At 41.4% G+C, this 14,054-nt stretch overlaps 2 protein-coding genes across 4 annotated transcripts in view; both read left to right on the forward strand.

The window, feature by feature from the left end:
• LOC131125032 (protein phosphatase 3 catalytic subunit alpha) overlaps nucleotides 1–14,054 on the forward strand; it is a 70,318-nt gene that overhangs the window by 10,480 nt on the left and 45,784 nt on the right. The gene's annotated exons all lie outside the window — the stretch shown is intronic.
• Nucleotides 876–14,054, forward strand: part of plaa (phospholipase A2-activating protein) — an 80,650-nt gene continuing 67,471 nt past the window's right edge. The window contains exon 1 of the mRNA XM_058067206.2: nucleotides 876–879. The gene's annotated coding sequence lies outside the window, so the exon portion shown is untranslated. The remainder of the gene's footprint in view (nucleotides 880–14,054) is intronic.

Raw genomic sequence — 14,054 nt, forward strand, 5'->3', positions numbered from 1 at the left:
CTGACTTCTCACGTAACAATGGTCGGGACATTGAAGTTTTATGTTTAGAGGTACGACTGTCAAATGGGGGATCGTGGACACCTTGTCAAACACAGTAGGGGTGAATGTTTTGACAGGTTTTTTTCACTTTTGTGTGCAGCAGTTCATGAGTAGAAGAGTTACCTTCCACAAATACATGCATTGACCATACAATTACTATCATGGCCAAAAATACTGGCATGCCAAAGATACCAATGTTTAAGTGAAATATTGGATTTTGATATTTAACTTGGAATTCTGCGTGTAATATATTGAATATGAGGTATATATGTGAACCTTAGGTGAGATTAAAACTTGTCAAGATTTTTCATTTGGAGAAAAGCTGTATCGTGAGAACCAGAAGCTTTTCAGGCTGAATAATAGCATGGATGATAATACATTAATATGGAAGTGGTGGGGTGCGAGGCATTATTGGAAGAGCACATTAAGTGCACTAGGGATGTCCCAATCCACATTTTTTCTGATCCATTTATTTTTATTTCCTTTTAGTCTTACCAACTCAATATGATCCGGTACCCATATGTAATAATGCAACCAAAATACGACTGAAATAACTTTTTTACTATGACCAACAACTTTTTTTTATTGCACAGCATGACCAACAATATTGTATTGCTTTTATAACAAACCTCTGTGAGTCAGGTCCCTCATCTAATAAAAGGTAAAATTGGAAAAAATAGCCTTGCAAAGTACTTTTAGGGTAGGGCTAGTCATTTAACATGGTTATAGATCAATTTGTGGTGTGATGGAGACTATATCCCTATGTGTTTTTTTATGTATTTTTAAAATGCAACGCATTACTAATTTATTGACGGTCCGTAGTATTAACCAGCTTTTAGCGCTGCACTTCCCGTGCAAGGTCCTCACAACATGACACGGCAGTCTGGGCACCGTCAGGGACTATGGATATCTGGATAGCTGGATATCCAAGTCCAAAGTGAAACATGTCTGCGGGTGGTGTTGCCTTTTCCTCTTCATGTGGGTGACGGGAGTTGCGTGGCAACCAGCTTTGAGGCACATTACCGCACCTAGCATGTTGGTGTGTAGCCCTTTATTACAAACGTGATACTGCAACCGGATTGGCCCAATCTCATGGTGAAAGTCAATATTATCCGATATTAAAAAATTCAGCTGATACAACCCTATTAGACACACCTGTCAGTGAGTTAAACAGCCGCTTCCGACTTGTTCATGTCCAAGAAGAAGCTGTAGTAATTCGATGTTTGATCAACTTTATCTTGTCGGATCAAACCATGTCGATGTTCAAATTTGTCTGCACCCTTAATTACGTAGCCATTCTATTGGTGCACATTACATTTGGCTAAGCACCAGCTTTCAAGCACCGATTTCATTTCCAAACGACTAAATTATGTCATGTTCCTTTTAGTCTTTTATTTTTCACATTTTAATAACAAACAAAGCTGATTCTAGCCCTGCATTGTGGGAAGTTGAGTGTTGTAGTTCTGTGCAAAAGGCAGAGGTATCCCTCTTTATTCTTTATTTTCTGTCTACACTGTCCATTGTCATCTTCTGTGTCCTGATTGGCTGTAGACCATTGTCCATCAATCTCCTTTGTGCCGTATCTTGTTGGGGTCATAGCTAGCAAACAAGCTAATGGTATGAGCTGCTTGCAAACCGCCAATATTGTAAACAATAGAAGAAAGGGAAGAAGCAATATATTGAGTTAATTTTAACTTGTTTGATTAATCTATTATCATCCCAGTCCTAGTCCCCACGAGGCTGCTTTTTCTGTGTAAGAAATCTTGTAAAGATTTATCCGGCGAGATCTTGTGACACCACTAATAACTAGGGTTGCTTTTTCAGGTGTCTGTAAATAAAGTTGATTGAAGTTTGAAGGCATGGTTTTAGGTACAATTTGGTTGTAATTCTGCAATTTACGACTTCAGGGCCATGGTGCTGTTGCACTGTGCTCAGTGAAAGTACTTGAACATGATGGCCCTTGCCAAGAGTGTTCCCTAAGACAAAATGGCCAAAGCTGCTGGTGCTAGGCCACTCAACCTCTCCTGCCCACATGGCAAGAGGAGAGAAGTGGACCTGGCCCACTCGCGCAAAACAAACTTTGCAGAGGCTGAACAGAGCCAGAATCGTGACTGAGGTGTGTGTTATTTCGGAGGTAGGACTCTGCTTACAATGCCGCTCTGCACTGGATGTTCAGCTACATTCTCAACCAAGAGGGTGAAATTTTATTCATGGCGCATGCTCATTCATTCTAGTACTCCTCCGCTTTGCAGTGCAATTTAATTTATACTGACATGCCGTCCACGATAAATAGTTTTTTTTCTTCCGTGAGCCCAAGACGGAGCTGCGTATGATACACCCACCCACCCACCACCCCCCGCCCCATGTAGCCCACTCACTCTGAGTTGGCCTCCACGGTTGCCAGGCAATCACTGCGCCAACTGATATCTCATCAGTCCGCCTTACAGCCAGCCTCCGTTAGCCAGATTGTGTGGAGGTTAGTATGTCCCAGAGCTCCAATTGATTAATCTTTTTTTTTTTTTTTTTTTGCCTATGTCGGCACCACTTGGGAATCCTGCATTGCACTAACCAATTGTTTGATCCCTGATGCTGTCTCACTCCATACCGGAGTTGAATCAATGAAGCTTGTGGGTGTCATCATCCACTGACACTGCATACAGTAAATGCGGAACTTTGAAATGTTGCAGGGTAGTATGGAATGGTGTCACAGTCTTTTCAGCATCTGACATGTCAGAGGGTATCTTCACAATGTGTTCCTAACGAACACAACTTTGTGAATAGGGCTGGGTATTGTTTCAGTTCTGGTTCCGATTTTTGATTCTGATGCTTTTAAAAGGCAGGGTCAGAAAAGTTAGCATAGTGTAAATGAGGGTGCTAAGAACTCTTTTTGGATAAAACGTCTGAACTTTTCCATTAATTGTTTACTGATATGACCTTTTGGTCAATGTTACAATGAATTACTTACAGGGCTATTTTCAGCCAGTATATAAACACCAAAGTATTCAACTTCAACGTCAATGAAGTTTCTTTTTACAGGAGTACACTTTCACAAAATGTTACTTTTGGTATATGCTTTGTTTTCTGTCTCAATGTTGGTGTTTGCCCAAAGCGCTCTTATTTTGAAGACCATAAGTGGGTTGTGTTTGGGTTGAGAAGGTCCCTTGACTGTTGCAAACAGAGACACACTGTGCAAGTAAATAAACTTGGCTAGCCATGGCTCCTGTCCTTTATTTACACCAAACTGCCACCTCATTCTTGAAGAGACAGATGTCATTTATTTGGACTTCCCTGATTCTGATTCTGAAATCTGACATAGTGCATCAAAGATGAGTTACTGTGTTATTTCTCCACCATGAAGGTGTGAATACCTGTATTAATCATCTTGATTGTGCACCATACTTACTAGATACTAAAACCAAACTTCTATATTACAGTGGTACCTCCCCATCTTTCCTTCTCCTCCTCCTTAGTCTTCAACCGCTGCACGCAAAAGGTTGAAAATTTGGCAGAACATACACAGCTACTGCTCTGGCTATATTTACACTGTAGGGTATGGTGCTCAACCTGACCTTTTGGTGTGGTTGTTCACATTACCAAAATCCAACTTGTATTTATGTAAAACACAATGCGTACAGCGTAGACCTCACGGCTAGCAGACATCAGTTCAATTCCACCCACTGCCATCTCTGTGTGGAGTTTGCATGCGTGGGTTTTCTCCGGGTACTCCGGTTTCCTCCCACATTCCAAAAACATGCTAGGTTAATTGGCGACTCCAAATTGTCCATAGGTATGAATGTGAGTGTGAAAACTTGTTTGTCTATATGTGCCCTGTGATTGGCTGGCGACCAGTCCAGGGTGTACCCCGCCTCTCGCCCGAAGACAGCTGGGATAGGCTCCAGCACCCTCATGAGGATAAGCGGTATAAAATGAATGAATGAACTATGCGTCCAGTAAGTAACAGGCATGCACACAAAGCAATGATGCATTGAGAGTGATTACGGAAATAAACATGTCTGCAGTTTCTGGTCTGTCCTGCCGATTTTGTGACAAATTTCAGGATTTTATGGAATCTGCACCCTGTTTCTGGTTGGGGTTGTCACTCTGTGGCTCCTTGCTGGTCCCCGATTTGGGGTCAAATTTACACATGTAGGGGACTGACAAACACATGGCTCTACAATTTGAAAATATGGCCACCATCAAGACAAAAGTCTTTGCAGGAGCTGGGCAGGAATTGGCAATTAATTGTCAATTAAAAGTCATTGACTAGTTGTCTAATGACGATAAAACATTGATTATATCTGTATTACGTATATGCTAGTGTGCCCTACAAAGCATTTTAAGCACAACCCTCGGGGGGGGGGCGCTAATAATGACGTTTACTGTCATGAAATTGGGACACCCCATGACTGGAAACGGAATACTGGAGCTGTGCACTGTTGTGTAAACATGTTAATCTGAGGTCCAAGATGTTGTGAACACACATTGCTGTACTCCTTTGCAGCTCATTTCTTTGATTTCTAGCTATATATTGAGTAAGAAAGGTATCTCCCTATCATCGTAGTGGTTTAGTCCTGACTGAAAGTGACATGGGTGTAGAATAAAATAGAATCTTTCCTGGGTCCTTTTCTGACATGCAAACTAAAAAGAGTACATTTGACAGTATTTCTAGTAAGTTACTGTTATTTGAGTCTCTTTTTGTGTATTCTGTCACCTCAACAGCATCTTTTTTCCCCTCCAGTTCACTTTTTGTGGCAGGTCTGACATCCCAGGCTTTCATCGGTTACTTCCACTGCTCCGTCTGCCAGTAGTTCCCTTTTTGAGTCAGACCCGTGTTGCAATACCAAAACACTCATAATGCTTCAGGCCCGTCTCCCTGTATAGAACGTAATCTGATCCCCCTGGAGGAATGCTGCGAGCATTGGGTGCAGCCAAAACGAGGTACGAATCAGCCGGCCGGCTCACAGATAGTGTAACTAAGTGATTTTAAGCCCAGTGCTTGGGTTGCAGTTGGGTCGAGAGAAATCAAGTTAGCCTTCTTCCCCCTTTCCGCTAAACCGCATTCGTGCTTATTTTCCATTGCTGATGAAAGTATATGACAGTTACTGGGAGCTGCATTAAACATTCTTTCATTTCTGTTTGTTTTGCAGCCAGCCCAACAGATGGCGTATACATACAGGCACGTCTTTATATTTCCCCTATTTGCTTTCCATGAAAATAAATACAATGTGTCGTGAAACAGCAAACTACCATGGCACCATATGGTTTTTTGTCTGCTAGCATTTATACAGCAAAGGACATGGTTTCAAGAAACATATTTAAATGACAATTCGACAAACGAGGCTTTATTGACTGTCTGATTTTTGTTGGTCAAAGGAGTTGGCATGAAGATGATGACTGCAAACATTTGCTATTTAAATAACTAGTTATTCTGTGAGAATGTTTACGCTAGAGAAAGAGAAGCGAATGCTTAGTACCTGGTTTAGGAAGGGCATGGGGAGAGAATTCAACCTACAGTAGCTTCACTAGTTGATTAAAAGGTCTTCTATTATGCAAAAGGGACTTTTTAATGATTTTAAAGTCCGTACAGTAGATTACCACCACCAGTATGACTACTAAGCATGGCTGCCGTTTATATGTTTGGTTTTTTTTTCACGTTTAATGATAAAGACATTAAACTTGTTAACAGTTTGATTTGGCATTAGTTGATTCGCCAAGGCTGTTGAGTGGAGTGCAAGGATGACGTCATGTAAAGGTGACTATTGTGTTTCCAAGGGTTACAGTGTGGTTGCCACATGTGCAATGGAATAATCGGAGGCAGCATGTCCTCTCCAAAGCGCACAAGTTTGTCCGTTTTTGTCATGTTAAGAGTGACTCTAGACACCCTACACCAGGGGTCTTAAACTCAATTTACTTGGGGGCCACTGGAGCTCGGGTCTGGGTGAGACTGGGCCGCATCAGGTTTTCCAAAAAAAAACCAAAAAAACGCATTTATTAAAAACGATAATATTTAAAAAAACTTCGCTTTGGTTCCAATTTTCTACAAGAAAAGCTCTGATAAAACATTCCACTGTTCCACTCAAATATCTTACTTTTTATTTTTCTGCACAAAATAAGATGAAAAATAAATAAACAAATCAAGAATAAAGAAAATCAATCAATCAGTAATCAATAAATAAATATAATAATAATAATAAAACGGCAAATAATAAAAACTTACAAAACCACATATAGTTGGTGGGTAGACAAATTATTTTTTTCAGATTAAAATTAACAAAGCATTATTAGAGCCCTGTAGACATGACAAAACACGACTATAGTCACATTTATACTCTTTTTATTTACAACATATTGTGCAACTGCAGGGTCTTGAGACACATGCTAACTCGCAAACTAGAGAGCTAGCGACCTAAACGGAAGCCTTCAAGTTATTTCCTTTAAACTTAAATAGCAAAAAACTTACCACTTCCACACGGATAGGGAGGATAATTATTAACAGTTATTTAACCTTTAACATGAACATTAATCAAATGTAATAATTTTTTATGGGTACATGATACCATGCAGCATCCATATCAAAGTTGCGCGGGCCACACTAACATTAAACTTACATATCAAGGCGGGGGCCTCACACTAGTGTCGCCCGAGTGTTTGAGACCCCTGCCCTACACCTTTGCCATATACCATAGTTAATTTATACCTGCCCTCTCCAGTATCCAGCTATTTATTTTACAGACTGGTTGAATTTTTGGCAAAAATTACTAATTAATCGTGATACAAATTATTGATACGTGATACGAGTTATTCAAACTAATAGTTCTTATTATTTTATTTTTTATTATTAAAATGAGACTACTCCTATTGCTATACTCCATGCCTTTTTGTCCTGTCCCATCCCTTAATGTGATGATGTTGTACAGTATATGATATATGGCATCTACTAGGTTTGACAAGTGCAGAGTTTACAGTGTACACTGTATATAAAAAGTGGACAAACGGCACAATAGTGCTTCTTGGAGAGGTCAGAGACAGGTGCATACACAGCTCATTAGCATTAAAGCTACGAACAAACAAAACATTGTGTTCCCACTTAGTGAAAGCACTTTTAAACTGTCTAAATTCCAGCATCATGGCAAGATTTTGGACGGCACAGTTCTTTGTCGGACCTCCGTTGTATGTGGTGAACATTGCTTTTATTTTGAAGGCCAGAATTGTATTGTGTGTTGACAGTTGAGCAAGAACAAATGTGCCTCACTTCCTTATTTCACTCATAACTTACACGACATTGGCGGGCATCGTAAAATGCTGGTTTGCATTAACAAGTGGTAAAACACAACATGGTGTAAACTAGGGATCGACCAATATGGTTTTTTTCCATCACCCTTAGCCGGTGGCCGATTTTGCTTTGGACGATATTTGTGGCCGATACTGCTTTTGCTCTTTCAATTTACATGAAAAAATGACAATGATAACACATATTACAGGTCTCAATTTTAAACAAATATTTATTGAAATGTAAGCACTGAGCACAGTAGGATTTAGCTTTCTTCAACACTAATTTAAACGGCATTATCAACTTTAAAAGGAATAAATATTCAACCATGTGCAAACCATTTCTGTCATAGTTTAAGTTTTATCTAGCATCGATGTGATGACTGCTCCTCCGCAGTGAGACCCCCCCCCCACACACACACAAACACAACACACTGACACAATTTAGTACGAAATATAAAACATTTCTCTCATCATTAAAGTTCGTGTTGTGCACACTAAAGACCTCTGATAGCAGACACGGCTGGTCCAATTTGTTCTGTTTGTGTGTGTGAGCACACACACATAACACGACACGCATTTAACCTCAGTCCGGCGTTGGCTGAATGAAACTCCTCCAAACACCATGGGACTGAATTGCCAACGTTGCCATTAAAGCGGTGTTGGTAACAGCTGTACATATTAGCCTCCAACTACATCAACATCTCCCTAATTCCAACGGTAGGCACTTTTAAAGATGAAGCATTCAGCAGCATTCCTGGTTTTCAGACCCACAAACTAAACTATATTTTCAAGCACGTATATTGCATGCACTTGGCGTTCATGTTTCCTATTTCAAAGCAGGTGACAATATTTCAACTAGGTTTAACTGGTAGAGGTTAATTAAAAGAAAAAAAAAAGAAAACGTACCCTTGTTGTGATTCAGCACTGTTTTGGTGTGGGAGGGGTACTGCGACTGCGTGTTTTGCAGGGTCCTGCGGCAACACAAAGCTGCCTGGCGGATGCCTGTCTGTAAATCATGCAGAGGAAAAATACATCGGCGAGCCCACACGCGTATTGGCCGATAAAAGTCAAGTAAAGAACGCAAATATCGGCCGGCCGATGTATCGGTCGATCCTTCGTGTAAACACACTCATATAGCCCAAGGCGCCCACGCACGGTTGCACTAGCATGCTCTGCTAAACCAAGCTAAGCCCGTTAACTTCCATTCGAAGGTATGTTAAGTTTGGGAGGAGCAGCAGTGCGCCAGAAAAATACTTCCCCACGCAAATGTTCCTTCTCACGATAACAGTATTTTATTGAAATTACTTAAAACAAGAGGCGCAGGGAAGCTATCTCTGATAGATGGCCTGCAAACAGCAAAGAACTCTTTGGACCGTGACTCCAGGCAGTCAAGCTGTTCAGTGTCCCCCTTGAACTTATTGGCTGACCCGATCATCAAGGACACATGACACAGCAAGAACGCATATTTTTGGATGCGGCCTTCCTCAGCCTGAATGCTGGCTGTGGAGTCTTGTGAATGTGATGCTTTAACTACCTTTAATCTCATGGCGGCTGCTAATGCCTGCACAGATGGTGCCTTCTGCATAAATACGCTGCCAGTGAATTTTCGAAAGTGCTTTCTCTGCAGTATGGAGGTCAGAATGATTTACTCTACAGTCTCGTTTAGCCCACTGGGGTTGCATAATAGCAGCTCCATGCGAGGCTCCGTCACAGCTTCTCCTGATGTACAGAGCACCACTGCAGAGAAAGGGGTGCTGGGAATGGCGAGACATGGTGTTCAGTTATATCCCACGCTGACTCAGAATTCCTTGCTTGTTAGTGATACAAGTCTTTTTATTGCACTTCCTCTCACCCCCCCAATTCATTTCTTGGCTGTCGGGTTCTCCTGGCAGGAGAGGAAGAGCCTGCCACGCCCAGATGCAACCGAGGGCTTGAGGTGGGCAAATAGGGAACAGGAAGCCATGGCAGTGGACAGGGACTTTCGACTCTTGTTGTCTTGGCAAGAGGTAGGAGGAGGTGGCTGGCAGCGCCATCCCATTGCCTCGCCACCTGTCCTCTGAATAACCACTGTCACCAAGCCAGAAATAAAACTCAACATGGACAGACTGTATGCTACAGTACATTGACGCATGTTTCAGTATAATACTGTCATCAGATACTACGGTTAATGCTTGTTTATTTACAAATGTTTTGTAGATGCTTGATGTTTTTAAGCATTTTGGAAAAGGGAGCAGGAAAAAGCAGCGCATATTTAATCCAACCCCTTCTCTGCCTGTTTCAAAAATTCTGAATAGTTTGTTCACTTCCTGTGTTGAGCACATTCACATTAGTAAGGACCAAAAAGGATAAGAAAGTATGCGGTATGTTTAATAGTTTATGCCTCAAACTGACAAACATTGTAAATGAGGAAGTAAATGAATACATTTGGGGTAAATGATATCAGTGACATATCATGTGGTATCCATTATTATCACATACTACAGTATTAATTGGCCCTGTACCCTAGAAACCGCCCATGAATGATACGGGAAAAGGCCGAAATGATACTGTGTCAAAGCCCAGGGCAGTGATGCTGATAAAATATATAGTTTAACCATGTCCAGTATCAGCCTCCGTAGCTGTCCACTCAGAGCACGCTGCTCTGGTATCGTGCCCATGAAACAACCAATCAGAGAACAGCGCACAAGCACGAATGCCCAACAAAAGTCCCAGGTCATGAAGTGGGCTCCTGGGCGTTCTAAACGTTCTAAACTCCACGCATGTGACAGGAAATGTCACTGTAACTATAAATATTCCTAGTGCTTCTCCAGTCACCAAAAAACCCAGTATCAGCCCGAGACCGAAGGTCGTGTCCAAGCTGATACTTGGGGGCATGATACCTGGCTTGATACCAGACAAGCCATGTGATAACCTATAATGATGTATGACATCTCCATCCACTGTGTCGTGCAACAAAAGTGACTTTTCCCATACATCATCCCTTCTGTAGGGTTTACTTTTTTTCCCCAAATTCTATCTTTTCCGTTTCAATTTTTTACATTTACATTTTATCACCATATGTCCGTTGGTTAATTACAAAAAAAATCCCTACATGACATGAGATTGGGGGTTCTACCATCCTTGTTCTCTTGGTGGAATGCTTTCTCACATATCTGACGGTTCTATTCTTGCTTCCGTAGGAGGGCTTGCCCCAATTAGCAGGCCAACGTGATATTTGCAGCGCGGTATTTCATTTCAGGACGAGCAGAAATTTGGGCCGAGGGGTAGGTGGTGCTTTATGGAGTTCAGGCTGTGTTTTATTTGGGTCATCCTCAGGTTTGGTACGCTCCGTTTACCAAGTGCAGATGTAACTATAGACCGGCCCAGCCACATCTCAGCCCAATTGGAATTGCGTTCAAGAAATGTCCACATCTCTACTGCCAACTAGCCCTCCTTCTCCTTGGGAGGTGCGATCACGCCTGTTCAGGCATATTATATTGGAGACAAACTGTGAACGACAACAGAAAATAGTATAGTCAATAGTGAGGAGCAAACTACTACAGTATGCTTGACTTTTATGTCCTTTCAAAAGGTTAAATTCTAGACAAACTGTTGACATTTACTTGTAGAGTCCGACCCTTTTAAGTCAAGTCAAGTAGGTAGTTTTGGCAACAGGCATCCTTTGAACAGGGGGGCATTGGTCTGGCTCTTCAGGGTTAGTGTGGACATATGTTCTCGATAGAACTGTGTCGTCAGCCCCTCCCATTACAAGCACCAGTTGACAGCTTGATGGAGAGTGGCAGCCCCCTCACAAAGGTGGTCTGTGCATGTAAAAAACTGTTTTTTTTGCGGAGGGGAATCCAAACGGAACTACAAATCCCTGCCTGACCGTACTTTTTACTAGTTGTTTTTAAGACGGAAGTGCGGCCTTGCACTTGTCCACTAGTATCCATAAGAGACTTTTAGGTAGTTTTCTAGCTGAAATGTGCCGCCGGACTCTTTTTATGAGCACAGGAGATGAGAAAAATCTACATTCCTCATTGTTTGCATCTTTTCTTGAGATTATTAATGGAAAACCTCCATGCAGATGAACATGATGCATGATACATAAAATGTATATAAAGGGCTACTTTACAGTGACTAATGAGGGATAGCTGTACATAAAAATTTATTTAAAGGGCTACTTTACAGTGATAACCGAGGGATTGCTGTACATAAAAATGTATTTAAATGGCTACTTAACAGTGATCAACGAGGGGTTGCTGTACATAAAAACGTATTTAAATGACTACTTAACAGTGATCAACGAGGGATTGCTGCACATAAAAATGTATTTAAAGGGCTACTTTACAGTGACAAATGAGGGATTGCTGTACATAAAATGTATTTAAAGGGCTACTTTACAGTGATAACCGAGGGATTGCTGTACATAAAATGTATTTAAATTGCTATTTTACAGTGACTAATGAGGGATTGCTTTATATAAAAATGTATTTAAAGGGCTACTTTACAGTGATAACCGAGGGATTGCTGCACATAAAAATGTATTGAAATGGCTACTTAATCAGCCCACCACTTTGTAAAATAAATAAATACAAATTTAGGAATGGATTTCTTACGCACGTCAAGATAAAGCCTGGAGCTCTGCCAGCAATCAGTACATTAGCTACACAGGTGGGAGTTCCAGCGTGGTTTTGTCACGTCCTCGAAGTCAAAACTGGGCTTAGGGTTAGAAAACCACAGGCGTGTGCTGGGTTGCCATACGTCTGGCCTTGTCAGTTGCCTCGTTAGGCCGATACGCCCGCTGTTGCCCAACATATTACTCACATTGAAGTAATCATTTGGCGACTGCATTCAGAACTGCATTTTATTTGATTGTTTATTTAAAAATAATTCAGTTATTTAGTTTAAATACATACAGTATGACCCACTTTCATGGTGTAATATTATATGGTTGATAAATTACTTTTACAGCACAGTAACACATTTAAGAGTCGTAATTATAATAGCGTAAAACCGTCAAACTGTGTGATATTTTTTGCCCAAGGTTATCATACTGTCAGTATCTCATACCGACCCATGCCTAAGTGTAGAATTACTACAGCTTCTGATTGGACTGCTTGGACCGCGGCAGCTGTTGAAGTCAGGGAAAAAAAAAGTGTCTCACGTCTCACCCACCGGTGCTAACGAGTGACGCTGGGAACACTGAGTGGAGGTAGGATTGTGTAAAGATTGTGCGGTTCCAATCCTGCCTCCAGCGCTGCCACTTCCATATGTCCATATGTCACAACATGGTAATAATATGTTTTAATTATGTTTTAATATATCAGAATTGAAAAATAATACTGATAATACAATAGTCAGTGTCCCAGGAGTCTGTTTATTAGTATGTTGAAAAATCTAATCTCTTGCTACACCTTTTAGAGAAGAGGCACTCGAATGATTGCTTGGAAATTCTACATAGGCTTTACTACACATCTTAAATTACCCTGGAGCTCTGCCAACTGCCCATTAGTCAGATAGATGCGCCCACCCCGTGTATAGCCCAATGTATATACCCCAATGAGCTACAGATGTTGGAGCAGTAAGTTTGATCCTTTTGTTTGTTTGCTTTAACCAACAGCATGGCGTTGCTGTTAAAATGTTACTGTAATGTTAGTACTGGAGTTAGAAATATACAGGCAGATTATTTCTGCAGTGAGCCACGTTCCACAGATGGCCTCTACGCCACACTGTCTTGGTGTCGCCAGGAAGGCGAGGTGTTGCCAGGCGATGGAAGAGTGCGTCCAAGCTCTGCCTTCTTGGCTCTATGTAGCTGCATTGTAGAGGGGTTTATGCAACTTTCAGACCGGTACCATTGGATGTGCGCACGGCGAAGCAAGAAACACTTCCTGATTTTCACTTTTAATGAATAAATATTCAATAAAATTTTTAAAAAAGAGGTAATTTGAGGCACCCAGAGCAGCAAATAGGCAATACAACAACACAACTACTGTTGGATTTACATTATTTTTTGTACATTTCGGTTTTCATTTGAACTTTTGAAACAATTGAATAACGAAAACTAAGGTACCGGCTCAGGCTACTTTCTGCTACCATATTGATATTAAAATAAATAGAATTCAATTAAACAAACTGAGTCAAACTCTCATCAACGGTCATTTCCGGCAACCCTGCAGGCTGCAGTACTACTGTCCTTTGTCTTCATGTCCCCAAAATGGACACACGTTAACATTATTGTCGCCTTCCTGCTGTGCTTGTGCTGAAAACATCATGTAATACCATAGGTGCAAGAATACTCCAACCTGCATTCAGCTTCCAGATCCTTTGAACCTTCCTCCATTGTTCTGCCGCCGCTACGCTCCAAAGCTGATTACAGCGGCGTCTCTAATGAAAGCTAATCCTGTGTCACAGCATTATGGAGGGAGGGGGGTGACGAATGCAGACCTCAGTGAGGCGAAGCCAACGGGGAAAACATCTTCTTCAGGTCCTGTTACAGCAGCTTTTGCAGGAAATGCCAGTGTTATCCTTGCTGCAAACCTTCTAATCTGTTTACACAAACACCGACCTTCTTGGATGGCGTGTTCTTGCAATAACTCAATTGGAACCTTTTATATTTTACCAAACTATGAAAGTTACTTGGTGGGTATAGATCAGATGGTCCAAATGAGAGACTATCGTAGAGATTTTAGCATCACTCCGACCTGAGCTGCCCTTGTTGCAGCTGGAGCAGGATTGTGGGATCACATGGGATGATGACGGGG

This window comes from Doryrhamphus excisus, linkage group LG2 (genome assembly GCF_037039965.1).
Source record: "Doryrhamphus excisus strain RoL-2023G ecotype Guam linkage group LG2, RoL_Dexc_Guam_v1.1, whole genome shotgun sequence".
NCBI lineage: Eukaryota > Metazoa > Chordata > Actinopteri > Syngnathiformes > Syngnathidae > Doryrhamphus > Doryrhamphus excisus.